We start from the raw sequence: 16,366 nt of genomic DNA, 5'->3' as shown, positions 1-16,366 counted from the left end.
CAGCTCTTCTGATGCTGCGAGAGTCCATGGGCGACGGAAGTTGCTTTCCATCAGGTGACCCGTTTGCTCGTTTGCCCCCTTATTTCATAAAAAAAAAATTATAAATGAAAAGTATCCTTTCCCGGAACTCAAAGTATCCCTGGATATCAAATGTCATCAAAATCGGTTCAGTGTTTTAAGTGTGAAGACAAATAGACACACTCTCGCGTTTATAATATTCAGTAAGAATTGAGTGATTACAAAGGAAATGTTGCAAATTTAACGTATAAAATGGCAAAATAACGTTTTCCGTACAGTGGCGTACAGCTAGTTTATAACAATGGCCGTGCACTGTCTTGGTAATTTATAATAATAAATGATAATAATAATAATATCTATGGACGCTTCACACCACGTCAGTCTGGCCCCATGCTAAGTACCTACCTGAAGGACTTGTGTTACGGGTACCAGACAACGGAAATATATTTAATATACTATACACATATTTGAGATTTTTATTATATTATACACATCCATGACCCAGGAACTTTGAAAACTTTTTGTTCCGTCGGCGGGATTCGAACCCGCGACCCCCGGCTTGAGCTACCAATAGCCCACCAACTGAGCCACAGAGGTCGTCGAGTCGAATTTGAACCATAATTTAGGATTTAGTAAGCTTATAGGGATTTTGGTCAATAACTTGCATAGGACAGGCAAAAGGCAGTAAGCCTCAATCCCCAAAAAACGCATATGTCTAGCAAAATCGCAATAATGCACGTAGCACGTGGGCTAGGGTGACCCTAACCCCTATAAGCTATAGCAGAACAATAATACGCTCTTATCTATTGATAATAAAGTGTATTTTACATCGCAGTGGGCTATGCAAGTGCAATTCTAGTGGCGGATCGATACTGCGGCGAAATATTCGAGGGTTACAAATATTTAATTGCTTGCGACAGACTTGCACCGGCTGGGTCAATAAACATTACACTCCAGTTTTTAACAAATACACTTACTGCCACACTTAAAACTTTTCATAATGATTAAACTTCAATTTAATAAATAGTTTGACAGACAATGTACCATCGAGGAAATTGATTCCTAGGCAATGGGGATTGTCCATTTTTTTTTATTTCGCTCATTACAAAAACATTTCGAGGAATAAGGTCAGTGATCGTTTTTCTGTATATAAACGAGAAAAATACCCATTAGTTACTTATATTTTTGAACGGATACGTTTAAGCTTTGTTTGACCTTCAATGGCGTAAATTAGCAATAAATTCGACCAACATTACGTTTCGAACTGTTGGTAAGCTTCTCGTATCAGCTTTCACATAATGAGAACTTGCATTTGACGAACCAGCCATTATAAATAAGATTGAAAGGAAATTTAAAACATATGCAGAGGTCAATTGGCGGCCGATGATGACATCAGAGCGAAACTTTAAAAATTTATTGAGAAAAAACTAGCCAATGAATTTCAAAATTATTTAATTTATATTCTTAAAATAACCTATTTTAACGAAAAAAAATATTAAAAGTACATGTGATTTTTTTTGGACAATGCCCATTGACGGGCCCACGTCATGTGGTCGGCTTATGTCAATTCAATGTTTATTAGCTGTGATCGGTCGGATGGGTTTGACTTAACGCGACCAAATTACTTAGGTCCGTCATCTGCTTAGGAATCAACATCTCTGATAGTACATAGGGCTTATGTCAAAATCTTCATTTAATTACAGTTACTTAAGAGGGCGACTAACGCAAAAATCAAACATCGCCCTTCTCTCTTCACACTCATGCCCGTCTTTCATATGCCAAGTGAAAATGGACGACGCGGAATTATCGCCAAGTTAGTTTTTTCCTACTTACTCGATAAATATACAACATTTTTAAAATCTACCAGGTCAATCTCTCAATGGTAGAATATTATACAGTGTGTTAAAATATTAACTTAGTTTAATGCATGGTTATGGCAATATATGAAAAAATCGTGAAAATTAGATCCATCTTTGTGATTTTTTTCTATGGAGAAAATTTTAAGACATCGTGTTTTCGCTCAGATTATTTTTTTGGAAATATAATGTAGTATATATGTTTATAAAATGAAACAGTTCGGGGCTTATTTTCAAGTATAAAATAAATTATAAAATCGACAATTTAGGGTTAGTCGCCCCCTTAAGTAGTCAATATTCGTCTCTCAGTGTGGCAGTTCGCAGTTAAGTTGAAATTTTACTACTGAATGCGAAATATGACATCCAAACATAGCGTGCCATAGAATTATGGAAAGAATGAATGAATGAATGAACGAATGGCAGAAGAAACTGACGGCACGCTTTGCCAAAGAAAGATTATTGTATGATGATTCTGTAGGGCCCAACTAGGACAGATTGTTGAAAACTATACTTAGATACGACTTGCGCGGCTCGTGAAAGTGAATCTGAAAACATTGCAACGGTTTTTTTAAGGAAATTATTGTTATTTTATATTTATCTCTGCTATAGCATACTATAGGTAATAATAATACTCCCCACACCGGTTTCGGTGACGGTGGCCGGTTTCATTGAAACCAGACCAGGTACGCAGGAGTAATTTTTATAGTGCCCAAGTGTGTGCGCAGTACACAAGAGCACTCTCTATTCCTTTTACTCTCATAACCCAGTGGGACGGAAGACAGACACGACCGGCGAGAGATCAGGCGCAGGACCGACTTTTTACATGCCCATCCGACGCATGGATCATCTTACTTGTCAGACAATCAGGTGATCAGCCTGCATTGTCCTAACTAAACTTGGAAAATAACATGTTTCCAACGCGGGATTCGAACCCACGACCTCCGGAGTCGAGAGCGACGCTCTAACCACTAGACCACGGAGGCGTCGATACTATAGGTACACTGTAGTAGAGACATGGTAGAGGCAAAGAGAATTATTGTCACACTAATTTTAATCAATTACACTTTGATAATAATAATTAGCAAAATAACATAATATTATTTACAAGTACACATAATATACTATTATAATTTAGGACAAACTCTTTAGTAAACCTAGGACAAAATAATTGTAGACTATTCCAATAATAAGAGTCTGTAACATTTTCCATATACTTAATTTCTCTTTCTACTTTAAATCTCCATCTCCTTATCAGTTATCAGTTAAATCACCAATGCATTTTATCTAAAAACTGTAATCATGATCCTACAGAAAGCCAACTTCCTTTTCATTCGTACAGCCAAGCAACTTGATGTCTCAAAGACGGTTATACTTTGATGTTTGATATCATTGATGATCTTTTGGGACGTCTTTTTATACTGGCCGAACTGTGGCAGTTCAAAATAACAGATTTCTGAGCACCTATTCTGCTATTATACACCGTTGATATAGCTTCAATTATATGATTTCGATGCAGTCTTGGTTAAATAAACTTAAAGATTGGAATTCCCCTGAAATGTCAAACCAACGTTAATGGTCTAAAGTTTAAAACAATTAAAATAAGTTTAACGTTGGTTTAAGTTACCACTTATTCCAATTTCCAGTAAGTAAGGATCCATATGGCTTGATGCCTATTAACTCCATCCTTTCGATTTAATTCATTCCTGTCACCTGCGGTATAATTTTACCGTCCCAAGTTTTACCCTCCGCAAATCCAATCCATTTTATTCGCCAGATATATGGATTCCAGCAACCTGTTCCTTTTCCTATTACGTCGGATTCGACATAAGCACCATACGAATTACGAATTCCTTCGGGTAATAAGGAAAACGACGTTTGGATAAAATATTAAATCGCTGACAGGTAAGGTTCTGGGGGCTGCGGCCCTATTCTGTACTTAGGGCCCGTATTTTCGGTCAGTACTCAAGATGCATCTCGGTCTCAAGACACGGTTCAGGCTCTGTGATTGGTTGGCTGTCAAAATTTGGACCAATCACAGAGCCGAACCGCGTCTTGAGACCGGGTCGCATCTTAAGTACTTACCAAAAATACGGGCCTTAGAATGTCACTTTGATTGCAGGCTGAATCTCTACAAGACATATCGCACAAGACTATAAAGTTATTATACCTAGCGGAATAGAGCAACAATCTCGAGCTGTCAAACGAAACCGAAATTGGTTTCATCTGTGTGTAAAAATATGTGTACGTATACACTTACACAAGCATGATGAAACATGAATTCTATGAGATTAAATTGTCAACGTGCGGCACGTGCCGACTGGACGTAAAAAAAAGAGTACTGCTGTCATGTATCACACGTCTCTTTTTAGCACGCAGTGTTACTGATAGTGACATCTTTCTTGCTCAGGCCTTTGTTTCTCTATTCCGCTAGGTATATTAACTTTATGCACAAAACACTCTGTCTGCGCGATTGAGACAGCTTGCGCTCGAGCAGACATTCATCATCAGAATAGGCCCCTAGCCGGTTGACAATTCCAATTCGATTAGGATTCAGATCACTCGTTCTGACGGGAGTTTATCAATCTAAAAAAAATGCACAATGCCGCTAATCAAGTTCTCACGACGCTTACTTCTTAATATTATATTCTTAATATTATAAATGCAAAATATGTCTGTCTCTCTGCTGTTACCTCGTCACGCCTAAACCGTTAAACTGATTTTGCTGAAATTTGGTCATGAAGATACTTTGTATCCCGGGAAAGGATACTTTTTATCACGGAAAAATGTAATGTTCCCGCGCAATAAACGAATTTTGGCGCAACGGAGTTGCGGGCGTCATGTACTTCCAAATAAATTGCCGCTGAGCGACTGACCGAGTTTTGACTTCAAAAACCTAAATTGTATGATGTACTATCAGAGAAGTTGATTCCTATGCAAATCGGGGACCTAAGTAGTTTGGTTGCGTTACGTCAAACCCAGCTGACAGAGTGACAGATCACAATTAACATTGAATTGACATATTCGACCAAATAATGTTAGTCTGTCAATTGCATAGGAATCAACTTCCTCGATGGTACATAAAATTTATTTTCCGTTCAGAACATTTTTTCTTGTTTTTCAAACATGTGTATTAGAGTTATTTCATCTTCAGAATATTTTTTCCTTGTTTCTCAAACAAACTCTTGACTTTTTTGATTAGACTCGCATAAAAGTACCTACACTTTTATGCGAGTCTAATGTTGGATCCTCCGCGTATCTTATTGCCCAACGATGCGAAACGATACATTATTAGGGCCGATAAAATCTTGCTTTAGCCCTTTATTTGAGTACAGTTGGCAGAATATCGTTTTATATAAAAAATCACAATACCTAAATAGAAGAAGCTAAAAAAGTGCAACATTTACAAGATTCTTCGAGTCTAGCAATAAAATGCTGCAGTCAGATTACAAAACTCTCATGAAAATGTATTAATAGGTTAACGTCGAAATCATCATTTCGACGTTAAAACATATTTTTTTATGCATAAAACATAAAACATCATAATTTTTACAGTTTAAAAAGTTTAAGCGCCAAAATGATTTGAGGAATTTGGAAATCGGTCCCCGATCCCATTACTGCTATGTAGAACTTATCTCTTTTCCTCCCTATTTCCTCCCTATTACATAATATGAATTATGTTACTAAATAATATATTTTCATTAAGTATTCAAAATAATATGAAACAACAAGCATGGACACAGAACAACATACCGACGGTGAAACTTTTAAACACCCAATTTCCTATAATGTAACACCAGCGTACACCAGATTTTAATCAAGATTGTTTGAGTTCTAACTTCTACGCCATTAGAACAACATTAGACAATGTATGAGCCGATTCGGCCTATCTAGCTCACATGTGATCTACTGTATCTATATATATAAAATTCAAAGGTGACTGACTGACATGGTGATCTATCAACGCACAGCCCAAACCACTGGACCAATCGGGCTGAAATTTGGCATGCAGGTAGATATTACGACGTAGGCATCCGCTAAGAAAGGATTTTGATCAATTCTACCTCCAAGGGGTTAAAATAGGGGATGAAAGTTTGTATATAATAATACATTTTAACGCGAGCGAAGCCGCTGGCAAACGCTCGCACATACATATACTTCTATTGTGGTAAAACAATGTAACATCGCTTATGACGTCAATATTTCCAATGAGAACCCGTGAACTTGGTATTGATTTCTTAAAAAGAGGGCAACGGCCACGTCAAAAGAAAATGCGCTCTTTAATCGCCTAAGCAATATACATGATAAAAACGTCTCTTACCCCATTGCAATAGGGGCGGGAATCGGGTCACAACTTTGCATATGGCACCAGACTGAATACTGTCAACTGTCGTAAACTTGTCGTAAAGTCTGCGAGCGATTTTAAAACACAGTAACGAGTTACGACACATCACAACTTTGATTCATGAGTCTACTGGTCTTTTGTAATATTGTAGCTTCGCCTACACATAATATTCTATGTTAACACTTGATGGAATATCTGACGGATCAGTGTACTTAGATAAATTGCCTTCGACATTTCGACATAAAGCATCACTTATTGACATGGCGTGCCATACTACATTTAATAATACATTTTTTATTGTTAGTCTAATCTTCTTAAGTCGGGTTTTCCTTCCTGACTCTATAACTCCAGAACGTACGAACCGATTTCCACGGTTTTGCATTCATTGGAAAGGTCTCAGGCTCCGTGAGGTCTATAGAAAAATAAATTCAGAAAAAACTTCAAGAGAAAAGCAGGAAAACAGGGAAAATCATTTTATGGCAAAACAGCTAGTTTGATATAGAAATCATCCAATGCAAAAAGGAATGTTACACATAGGTCGGAGTAGACGGCGCTACTAGCAGATACAGTAGCCAACCAAAATTGGACACACGTCATATCAGAATATTGACAGAAACGTCGTAGAACGTAGAACAAAACTTTTGTTTACTGTCTTGGCTGGAGCTACCTCTAGCGTGAAAACATTGCAGTTGTATATCCTATTGGACTAATTTGATTTAAAATATTTTATTTTAAATAGGCGATACTGACAACGATACCAGCTGTATTTCCGGACCTATACGACCTGCAAACCTTCAAGTAGAGAGAGTGTTCCCTCTTAAAAGGCCGGCAACACACCTGCAGCTCTTCTGATGTTGCGAGTGTCCATGGGTGACGGTAGTTGCTTTCCATCAGGTGACCCGTTTGCTCGTTTGCCCCCTTATTTCATAAAAAAAACGAAGTGTTTGATAATCACTTTGATCTCTTTAAAATTTCTTAAACGTTCGCTTCCACCTAAGATCTTCTACATTATGTACCAAATATATCTTGATTCCTGTTGCTGACAGGCGTATTGTCTCGCATAACTTTACATGTAACCTAATTTGAATACGGGGGAGGTATAAACGGGGTAATTTAGTGAAACGTCGCCCTCCCAAGAGTTACGCTTTTTGTCCACTACCACCATCACCGGGACGTCCACCGACCAAAATTAGAATAAAATGCCACTTTTTAACCTAGTCTTCCCCAGTACACAATGGCCCACAATGACATACTGCACTTTCAGGCTACGAGGGCTGCTATTTATGTATCCGGAATTAAAAAAAGAAACAAACATATATCATTTAATATGGTTTTATTGCTTTTCAAAATATTCGCCGCGATGATCGACACACTTTTGCATACGCTGGAACCATTTTTCATAGCACTTTTTCCATTCTGATTGAGGTATCTCCAAAACGTGCATTTTGAACGCATCAACAGCCTCTTCGCGGCTCGAAAAACGTTGACCACGTAATTTTTTCTTCGCGTATGGAAATAAAAAGAAATCGTTAGGTGCCAAATCAGGGCTGTACGGCGGATGACCAGTCAATTCGATCTTTTGACCCTCCAAAAACTGAGTTGTTTCAGCTGAGGTGTGACAGCTAGCATTGTCGTGATGTAATATGATTCTGCGTTGTCGGTTGCCCTTTCTTATTTCTTCAAAGACTTCTGGTAAACAAATGGTCGTATACCATTCAGAATTAACCGTTTTACGATTCTCTAATGGCACTGTAGCCACATGTCCATTAATTCCAAAAAAACAGGCGACCATTTGCTTCAAAGTACTTTTTGCACGAGTAACTTTTGTTGGTTTCGGCTCATCTTGGAACACCCACACCGTTGACTGTTGTTTAGTTTCGGGGTCATATGCATAGATCCAACATTCATCACCTGTGTAGATATTATAAACGGCTTTTGACGTACCACGGTTGTATTTTTTCATCATTTTTTTGCACCAATCGACACGAGCCCGTTTTTGATCGATTGTCAAGTTGTGCGGAATCCAACGCGAACATATTTTTTTTACAGCCAAATGTTCGTGTAATATCTTATGTATGCTCGTCATACTTATGCCTAAGGACGCCTCTATCTCGCGATATGTAACATGACGATCACGCATTATTAGTTCCCGCACAGCATCTATATTTTGTGGGACAACAGCTGTTTTTGGGCGACCTTCTTTATTTTCATCCGTGAGCATAGACCGCCCACGATTAAACTCACTGTACCAGTGATAAACAGTGGTTTTTGATGGTGCTTCATCTCCAAAAGTTGCGGTGAGTTGAATAAAGCACTGTTGTTGATTTAGCCCACGCCGAAAATCGTAGTAAATCATTGCACGAAAATGTTCACGCGTTAAATCCATGGCAAATGAAGACACGCAATTTTCAAAATGACGCCACAATGGAAAAATAATTGACAGTCACATGAAACAAAATGTATTCTTCAACCAAAGAGTTCTATTTTCAAATGTTGTAATTACTTTTAAATATTGTTCTTGTAAGTGGCCAGTTCCGGATACATAAATAGCAGCCCTCGTATCGTCAACTGTAGACCACGATCACTTGGTGTTAAGGCGAGGATAAACCCCAATTTGTTATTCCGTGACTCCCGGTTTACCTAGTTCCAATATAATAACAAAAATGTAAAAAATATGAGATATAAAGCACAATATTTAAAATACCTTAAACCATAAACATTTTAATAAAACGTAATACTTTGGCTGTAATTAATTTACAAACTCACCTCTGACAAAAATCTATTTCATCGAAATATAAGTATTAACTAGGAATTTTTGTCGGCGACGTCCCATTGACGGCGGCGGTGGACAAACGGCCTTCCGCTTTAAAGATATGGGGGTAGAATGGTTTTTATTTCGTAAATTACACGTAAGTATTTTGAATAAAATACACGTACGTGAGCCAGAAATCGCAATTTTTGATATTCTTAAAGTCCTTTTATGAGGTTTTAAGGCTATTTCAGGATGAGTCGCAAAGTCTGATTGAGAAAAGCGTTTTTTGATTAGAGGCTGTAGGATTGTCACTTGTAAGTGGAAGCCCCAAAGAGAGATCTCCGACCAAACTGTATGATCGGTCAGACCGTTAGTTACTTGACTGTCTTAGTATTGTCAGTTAAAAGGTCTAAATAATAATCATTATAGTAATGAACTCAAAAACTTTCATAGCGCGATTCAGGATTAAGACGCTAATTGGTTCGCCACACACTCTAACCGCCGTACTCAGAGAGACATTTAAAATTATGATTAACCATCAATTTAATGAAGAGTTTGACAGATAATGTATGGGTCTTATGTCAAAATTTTGAATTAATTACAATTAAGTAATTAATGTTCTACTCTGAGTTAGTCAATAAGGGAGCTTATTTTAGTTTAATTTGGCGATCAAACTCACTATATCCATACTTAATATTATAATTAATGTGAAAGTGTGTCTGTCTGTCTGTATGTAACCTCCTCACGCTCAAACCGCTGAACTGATTTTGCTGAAAGGTATTGAGATACTTTGAGTCCCGGGAAAGGACATAGGATACTTTTTATCCCGAAAAATGTACGGTTCCCGCGCGATAAACGAATTTTGGCGCAACTTATAACTTTTAACTATATCATATTATTATGAGAAGGACGTAAAAAGATTTTAGGTATACTCTATCCTTAATTAGTCAGAGATCTTATCCGGTTTCATCACACAGACGGCATTATGTCATGTTTGGGAGTGCCAGAGATATTTTAGATCACACATGTTAAACACCCAATATGAAATAACATTATCTTTTAGAACTCCTCATAATAAATCAGTAAGTTATAAATAGAAGACATAAAATGAGTTTATTTCTTTGGAGACAATAATCTTGGTAGTAATGTGTAAAATCAGAACGAATCAGCGATCAGAAGGTGTTGATGGTGTGGAGACATCGCATCTGATATTTATAAACTTCTATTAAATTTAATGTTTAAAATTAAAGCCACTTCTTAATGCTACCTAAACTTTAAATTTAATGTTTAAAATTAAAGCCACTTCTTAATAGGAACTGTAAATTTTTTTGGTGATTACACTACCAGGGGCCGTAGCCAAAGTCCCTTTCGTTGAAAACGATGAAGAAATTCGTTATCACAAAATGTATGGGATTTGACATTAGTCTTCGAAAGCGAAATGTCATTTAGCGATGACTTATGTCAAACCGCATACATTTTGATAACGAATTTCGTCACCGTTTTTAACGAAAGATACTTTGTCCTTTCCTAAAACTCAAAGTTCATCTAAATCGGTTTAATTAGTGACTTTCACTGTGAAAAGGCATGAACCGATAGACACACACTCGTACTTATTAAATTACCAGTTTTTTTCCGCAGAAAACCCTGTGTTTATTAAACTCCTACGCATGATAGGTACAGAGGGGCTAAAATGGTCGCTTTGGAGAATCATATTAAAAATCATAATGTTTTTTTTTTTTAAATCACAAAATGGTTACTTTGCTTGCAATTCATGTCTAGTAATTTGTACTAATTTGACATTCGTTAGTTTGACTGTTTTGACGATTCAATTTCTGAATTGATTTTCGAGGAATTGCAAAATGCGACCGGCAGGGCTAAAATGGTCGCTTTAAAGAATCATGATACGAATCATAATATGATTCATTTTTCTAAAATCACAAAATGGAATTCTGCTTGCAATTAATTTCTGTATTTTTGTACTGATTTGACATTTGTCAGTTTGACAGTTTTGACAATTCATTTGCGGAATTGATTGAGAAGAATTGCTAAATGCGACCATTTTAGCCCCCCAGTTGTTTTTGATGACAAAGATAGTCGAAGTTGCGACAAACTTTACCACACTACGAAATTCTCCAGACATCAAACGAGCGTAGCACATTCCGATCTTGGCTCCCTTAATACACCACAGGGCCTTGGTCCTTTGAGGGCTATAACGGTGAACCGTAGTCAAAGGGCAGGGAGTAGGGACACATCTTAAGGTTAGCTTTTCTTAGTTTTTGGTGGATTTCTGGTAATGTTTGGTGGAAACCAAATGGTAAAATCAGAACCCTAGAATTATTAAGACTTCGCTAGTTATCTGTCTATCCGTAGACCGTACGTCTGTTATCAAGCACTAATAGCTAGACAAGTAGACAGACATATAAAATATGTTTTACATGCTGCAATTAGTCGCGCGTCGAGTTTATCAACCTGCATGGTGGTATGGTGCCTTGCACGGATTTGCCAACATTATTGCTTGTGTGGTGGTGGTGTTTGCAGGTTCTTGCATGCGAGTGTACGCATAGGCAGTGTGGGAGAGTGGGAGAGTGGGAGATGCTGTACGCAAGCCTATGCGTACACACACTCATTTACTTAAAGGTTGAGGTTTATTTCGCGGAATATTGCTAAAAATAATATCAAACTAAATTTTATGCCGCAAATCGCAATTATTCAAGCGTTGTCTATCTGTCTGTTTGTGTTACCACCACCGCTCCAGCTTAAACCGTTGAAGTTGATGTAATAGATATGAACATACTTGAGCCCTATGCCACAGAAGTTTGTTTAACCTAAACTTTAAGGTTACCACGTGAGAAACGAATTTGCGGGCAACATTGGTAGCTTTACCTACAGCAAAACCGATTGTGAGAGACCCAAAATGTTGCCAGCAAATTCGTAAATTCGTCAGTATAATGTATTGATTACAGTAAAACCGATCGAGAGAGAGACCCAATTTCGTTAACCACACACGGACTAATGACGAGCATTTTCTCTACAATTAAAGACACATCTTCACAAACGCAATCATCCGCCGCGTCTTATCCAATTAGGGTTGTCACAAATGAGAAAATATCAGTTAATCAGTATTCTATTTTAAGTATTTAATGAAAATTCAGTATAATAATATACATACCTGTTTAATCCATTATGCAACTAAATGTAAATCAAATATTTTTACAGCGAACAATAATTCAAGTTCTGCTTGTCTTTATCAGGCATATATTGGAATAATTATCGCTTGATAAATAAATTCAACGCACCGTGGTCCGTGAGTCGTGACTAATTAAACGCTGCGTTAATATTTTTATTAGTAAGTGTATTAATGTACTATAATTACTGTCAAAGGAATTTACAATAGCCAGCTTTATAGCAAGTCCTGTTGCGTGCCTAAACATTGTAGGTACAACGTATATAATAATAATAGCTCCCACACCGGTTTCGGTGACGGTGGCCGGTTTCATTGAAACCAGGCCAGCTACGCAGGAGTAATTTTTATAGTGCCCAAGTGTGTGCGCAGTACACAAGATCACTCTCTATTCCTTTACTCTCATAACCCAGTGGGACGGAAGACCGACACGACCGGCGAGAGATCAGGCGCAAGACCGACTTTTTACATTTTTTACATGCCCATCCGACGCATGGAACATCTTACTTGTCAGACAATCAGGTGATCAGCCTGCACTGTCCTAACCAAACTTGGAAATAACATGTTTCCAACGCGAGAATCGAACCCACGACCTCCGAGTTAAGAGCCGCGCTCTATACCACTAGACCACGGAGGCGTTAAACGTATATAATACAAAACTTACAAGTGACAACCCTGTATCCGATAAACTAATGTCTCTACATTCCGTCCGTCCATATGTTTAATGTATCGAGGTGGAAGTGGATTGTATATCCTATCCTTACCGCCATTTACCATAATAACTATAAAGTCATTAAGCATAGGCTTAAGCCGGTAATCTAAGCTGCTACTTGATTATCGGCACACTTTTTATGAGCATCGGTTTAGGGCAGGGGTTCCCAAACTTATTTTGTCTACTGCCCATTTTAAAAATAAATTATGTCTTAGCGCCCCCCATTGTTTCAATATAAAATGTATCCAGAGGAAATGAAATTATAAATCACCCACCCAGCAACGAAAATTAGTTTTAATGTCCTCTACGTACTTTACGACAACTGAAATTTCCAGTATTTATCGATAATTTCTAACGTCCCTGTCGATACTATCAAATGCAATTTGACTAAGTATTTAATGCAAATAAAAATACTAAGATAAGCAATGCAAATAGATTAATGCAAAATAAGGCGTGATCAGTGAACGCTTACTCAGACAAGTGCAACGTTCAGCTGCGCGTGCGCATCAGTACCGAATTAGACCGCGATAACATAACTTAGGCGGGTTATTTTTAACTCAACAGGGGAATTAAACTTTGTATACAAGTGTATCTCACAAAAATAGACTTGAATCTTGTAAACACAATTTCACCTGCGCAACAGAACTTCTTTTCGCGAAAACTGAGGTGAAATTAAAACTTACCTACATCATATTTTAAACAAACTCAAATGCGAAAGTGTGTCTCCAGTCTGTTACATCTTCACTTCAAACCTCTGAACCGATTTTGCTCTTTGGTATAAACCACCCATATGACCCTACCTAATCATCAGTAATACTTAATTGATGAAGAGGCCAATGGTGATGAGTTTGACAACATCTTTAAAACTACCACTTTTAGAGCAAATAAAGAACTTATTAAAGTTTACTGTATCATGTAATTAAACCTCCGCTCAATCGATTCAGATGGGTACTTAAATTATGTAATTTTTGTAAATGATAATTTTTGAAAAGAGAATTTTTTTCCATCTTTTTGGTAAAAGATGGCCCAGTGCTAGTTTCTTACGCTGGTTCTTCTCGCGGGGTTAGCTCCCAAACCGTTGGTGCCATAGTTAAAAAAATATGTAAAAAATTTACCCTCAATAGAAATTATTTGATTTGATTTGTCAAGGAGATCTTAAGGTCCAACTGGCCCACTCGTGCTTATGATGAGCCTGCTAATGATGAATGTAAGACAATAAGTGATTGTGAGTGGCATTGGCCGCGATATAGTATGCCAACCTGCGTAACCGAAACAATGAATTTCCTTGTAAACTTCCAATTATTATACAACGTGGTAGACAATTCAAGAGTGTTAAGGTCAATGCTTTCTCATTCGTTCTTCGTATGTATGAAAGAGAACGCGATATATTTGGGATTACCTATTGGGGCGCAAGTGGGGCTCGTAATAAATTGTCGAAATATCGTGCCTTCTGTTCTATATAGTTAAAGGAATAAGTTATATAAGAGGTAGCATCATATTACTACTTCCCGGAATGTAGTAGGCCTTATGCTCGCTTTCTTAGGTTTTTTGACTGAAGTTTATTTATTCATTAGAGATTTTGATTGGCTTCAAATATACGAGGGCTGCTATTTATGTATCCGGAATTAAAAAAAGAAACAAACATATATCATTTAATATGGTTTTATTGCTTTTCAAAATATTCGCCGCGATGATCGACACACTTTTGTATACGCTGGAACCAATTTTCATAGCACTTTTTCCATTCTGATTGAGGTATCTCCAAAACGTGCATTTTGAACGCATCAACAGCCTCTTCGCGGCTCGAAAAACGTTGACCACGTAATTTGTTCTTCGCGTATGGAAATAAAAAGAAATCGTTAGGTGCCAAATCAGGGCTGTACGGCGGATGACCAGTAAATTCGATCTTTTGACCCTCCAAAAACTGAGTTGTTTCAGCTGAGGTGTGACAGCTAGCATTATCGTGATGTAATACGATTCTGCGTTGTCGGTTGTCCTTTCTTATTTCTTCAAAGACTTCTGGTAAACAAATGGTCGTATACCATTCAGAATTAACCGTTTTACGATTCTCTAATGGCACTGTAGCCACATATCCATTAATTCCAAAAAAACAGGCGACCATTTGCTTCAAAGTACTTTTTGCACGAGTAACTTTTGTTGGTTTCGGCTCATCTTGGAACACCCACACCGTTGACTGTTGTTTAGTTTCGGGGTCATATGCATAGATCCAAGATTCATCACCTGTGTAGATATTATAAACGGCTTTTGACGTACCACGGTTGTATTTTTTTATCATTTTTTTGCACCAATCGACACGAGCCCGTTTTTGATCGATTGTCAAGTTGTGCGGAATCCAACGCGAACATATTTTTTTTACAGCCAAATGTTCGTGTAATATCTTATGTATGCTCGTCATACTTATGCCTAAGGACGCCTCTATCTCGCGATATGTAACATGACGATCACGCATTATTAGTTCCCGCACAGCATCTATATTTTGTGGGACAACAGCTGTTTTTGGGCGACCTTCTTTATTTTCATCCGTGAGCATAGACCGCCCACGATTAAACTCACTGTACCAGTGATAAACAGTGGTTTTTGATGGTGCTTCATCTCCAAAAGTTGCGGTGAGTTGAATAAAGCACTGTTGTTGATTTAGCCCACGCCGAAAATCGTAGTAAATCATTGCACGAAAATGTTCACGCGTTAAATCCATGGCAAATGAAGACACGCAATTTTCAAAATGACGCCACAATGGAAAAATAATTGACAGTCACATGAAACAAAATGTATTCTTCAACCAAAGAGTTCTATTTTCAAATGTTGTAATTACTTTTTAAATATTGTTCTTGTAAGTGGCCAGTTCCGGATACATAAATAGCAGCCCTCGTATTACAATCAATCAAAAATTTTTATCTAAACTTGTGAAATAACCAAATCATGCCAAAAACTGGGCATTTTGGGTTTACATTTTTATAATTTTTACATTTACATATTTAACCATTGCACTGTTATATTATATATTAATGTGATCGAAGACTGTTTATTACTTTATTCCCGTAACAATCCAGCGCTGGATTGGATCACTGGATTAGAATAATGTAAACCGGCCATTAGAGTGTTAAGGACAAAGTATATTACGTAAGTTTGTGAACTAATTTCCACTTAAACCAGTAATTTACAAAATAATGACGCATGTTCTAAGATTTGAGCCGCAAAAGGCAAAAGTGAGATTGACGCCTCGCGTTGGTATCCTATATTTATCCCGCTCCCACAGCTGGACAAAAATATACCGCTTTCGATTTTTAACGGGAGTTTTGTGTTATAATTTCATAGTCAGTGTGAAAAACGTACAGTATCCATTTTAAGTACGGCATTACGGAACAAGATGTGCCTGCAACTTCGCTTAAACAAAAATTAGTTTCTTAATTAATATTTGACATAACATTGTACGATGGTACAAATTGATTCCTAGGCAGTTGACGGACCGTGATGTGGTCGGCTT

General features: G+C 37.5%; 1 protein-coding gene across 4 annotated transcripts in view; it reads right to left on the bottom strand.

Moving 5' to 3' along the window:
* Positions 1-16,366, bottom strand: part of LOC121736812 (IQ motif and SEC7 domain-containing protein 1) — a 232,103-nt gene that overhangs the window by 191,441 nt on the left and 24,296 nt on the right. The window lies entirely within an intron of this gene.

The sequence above is a fragment of the Aricia agestis genome, chromosome 19 (assembly GCF_905147365.1).
Source record: "Aricia agestis chromosome 19, ilAriAges1.1, whole genome shotgun sequence".
Classification (NCBI taxonomy): domain Eukaryota; kingdom Metazoa; phylum Arthropoda; class Insecta; order Lepidoptera; family Lycaenidae; genus Aricia; species Aricia agestis.
The sequence above is the reverse complement of the archived record's forward strand: the minus strand, read 5'-3'. Positions and strand labels throughout refer to the sequence as shown.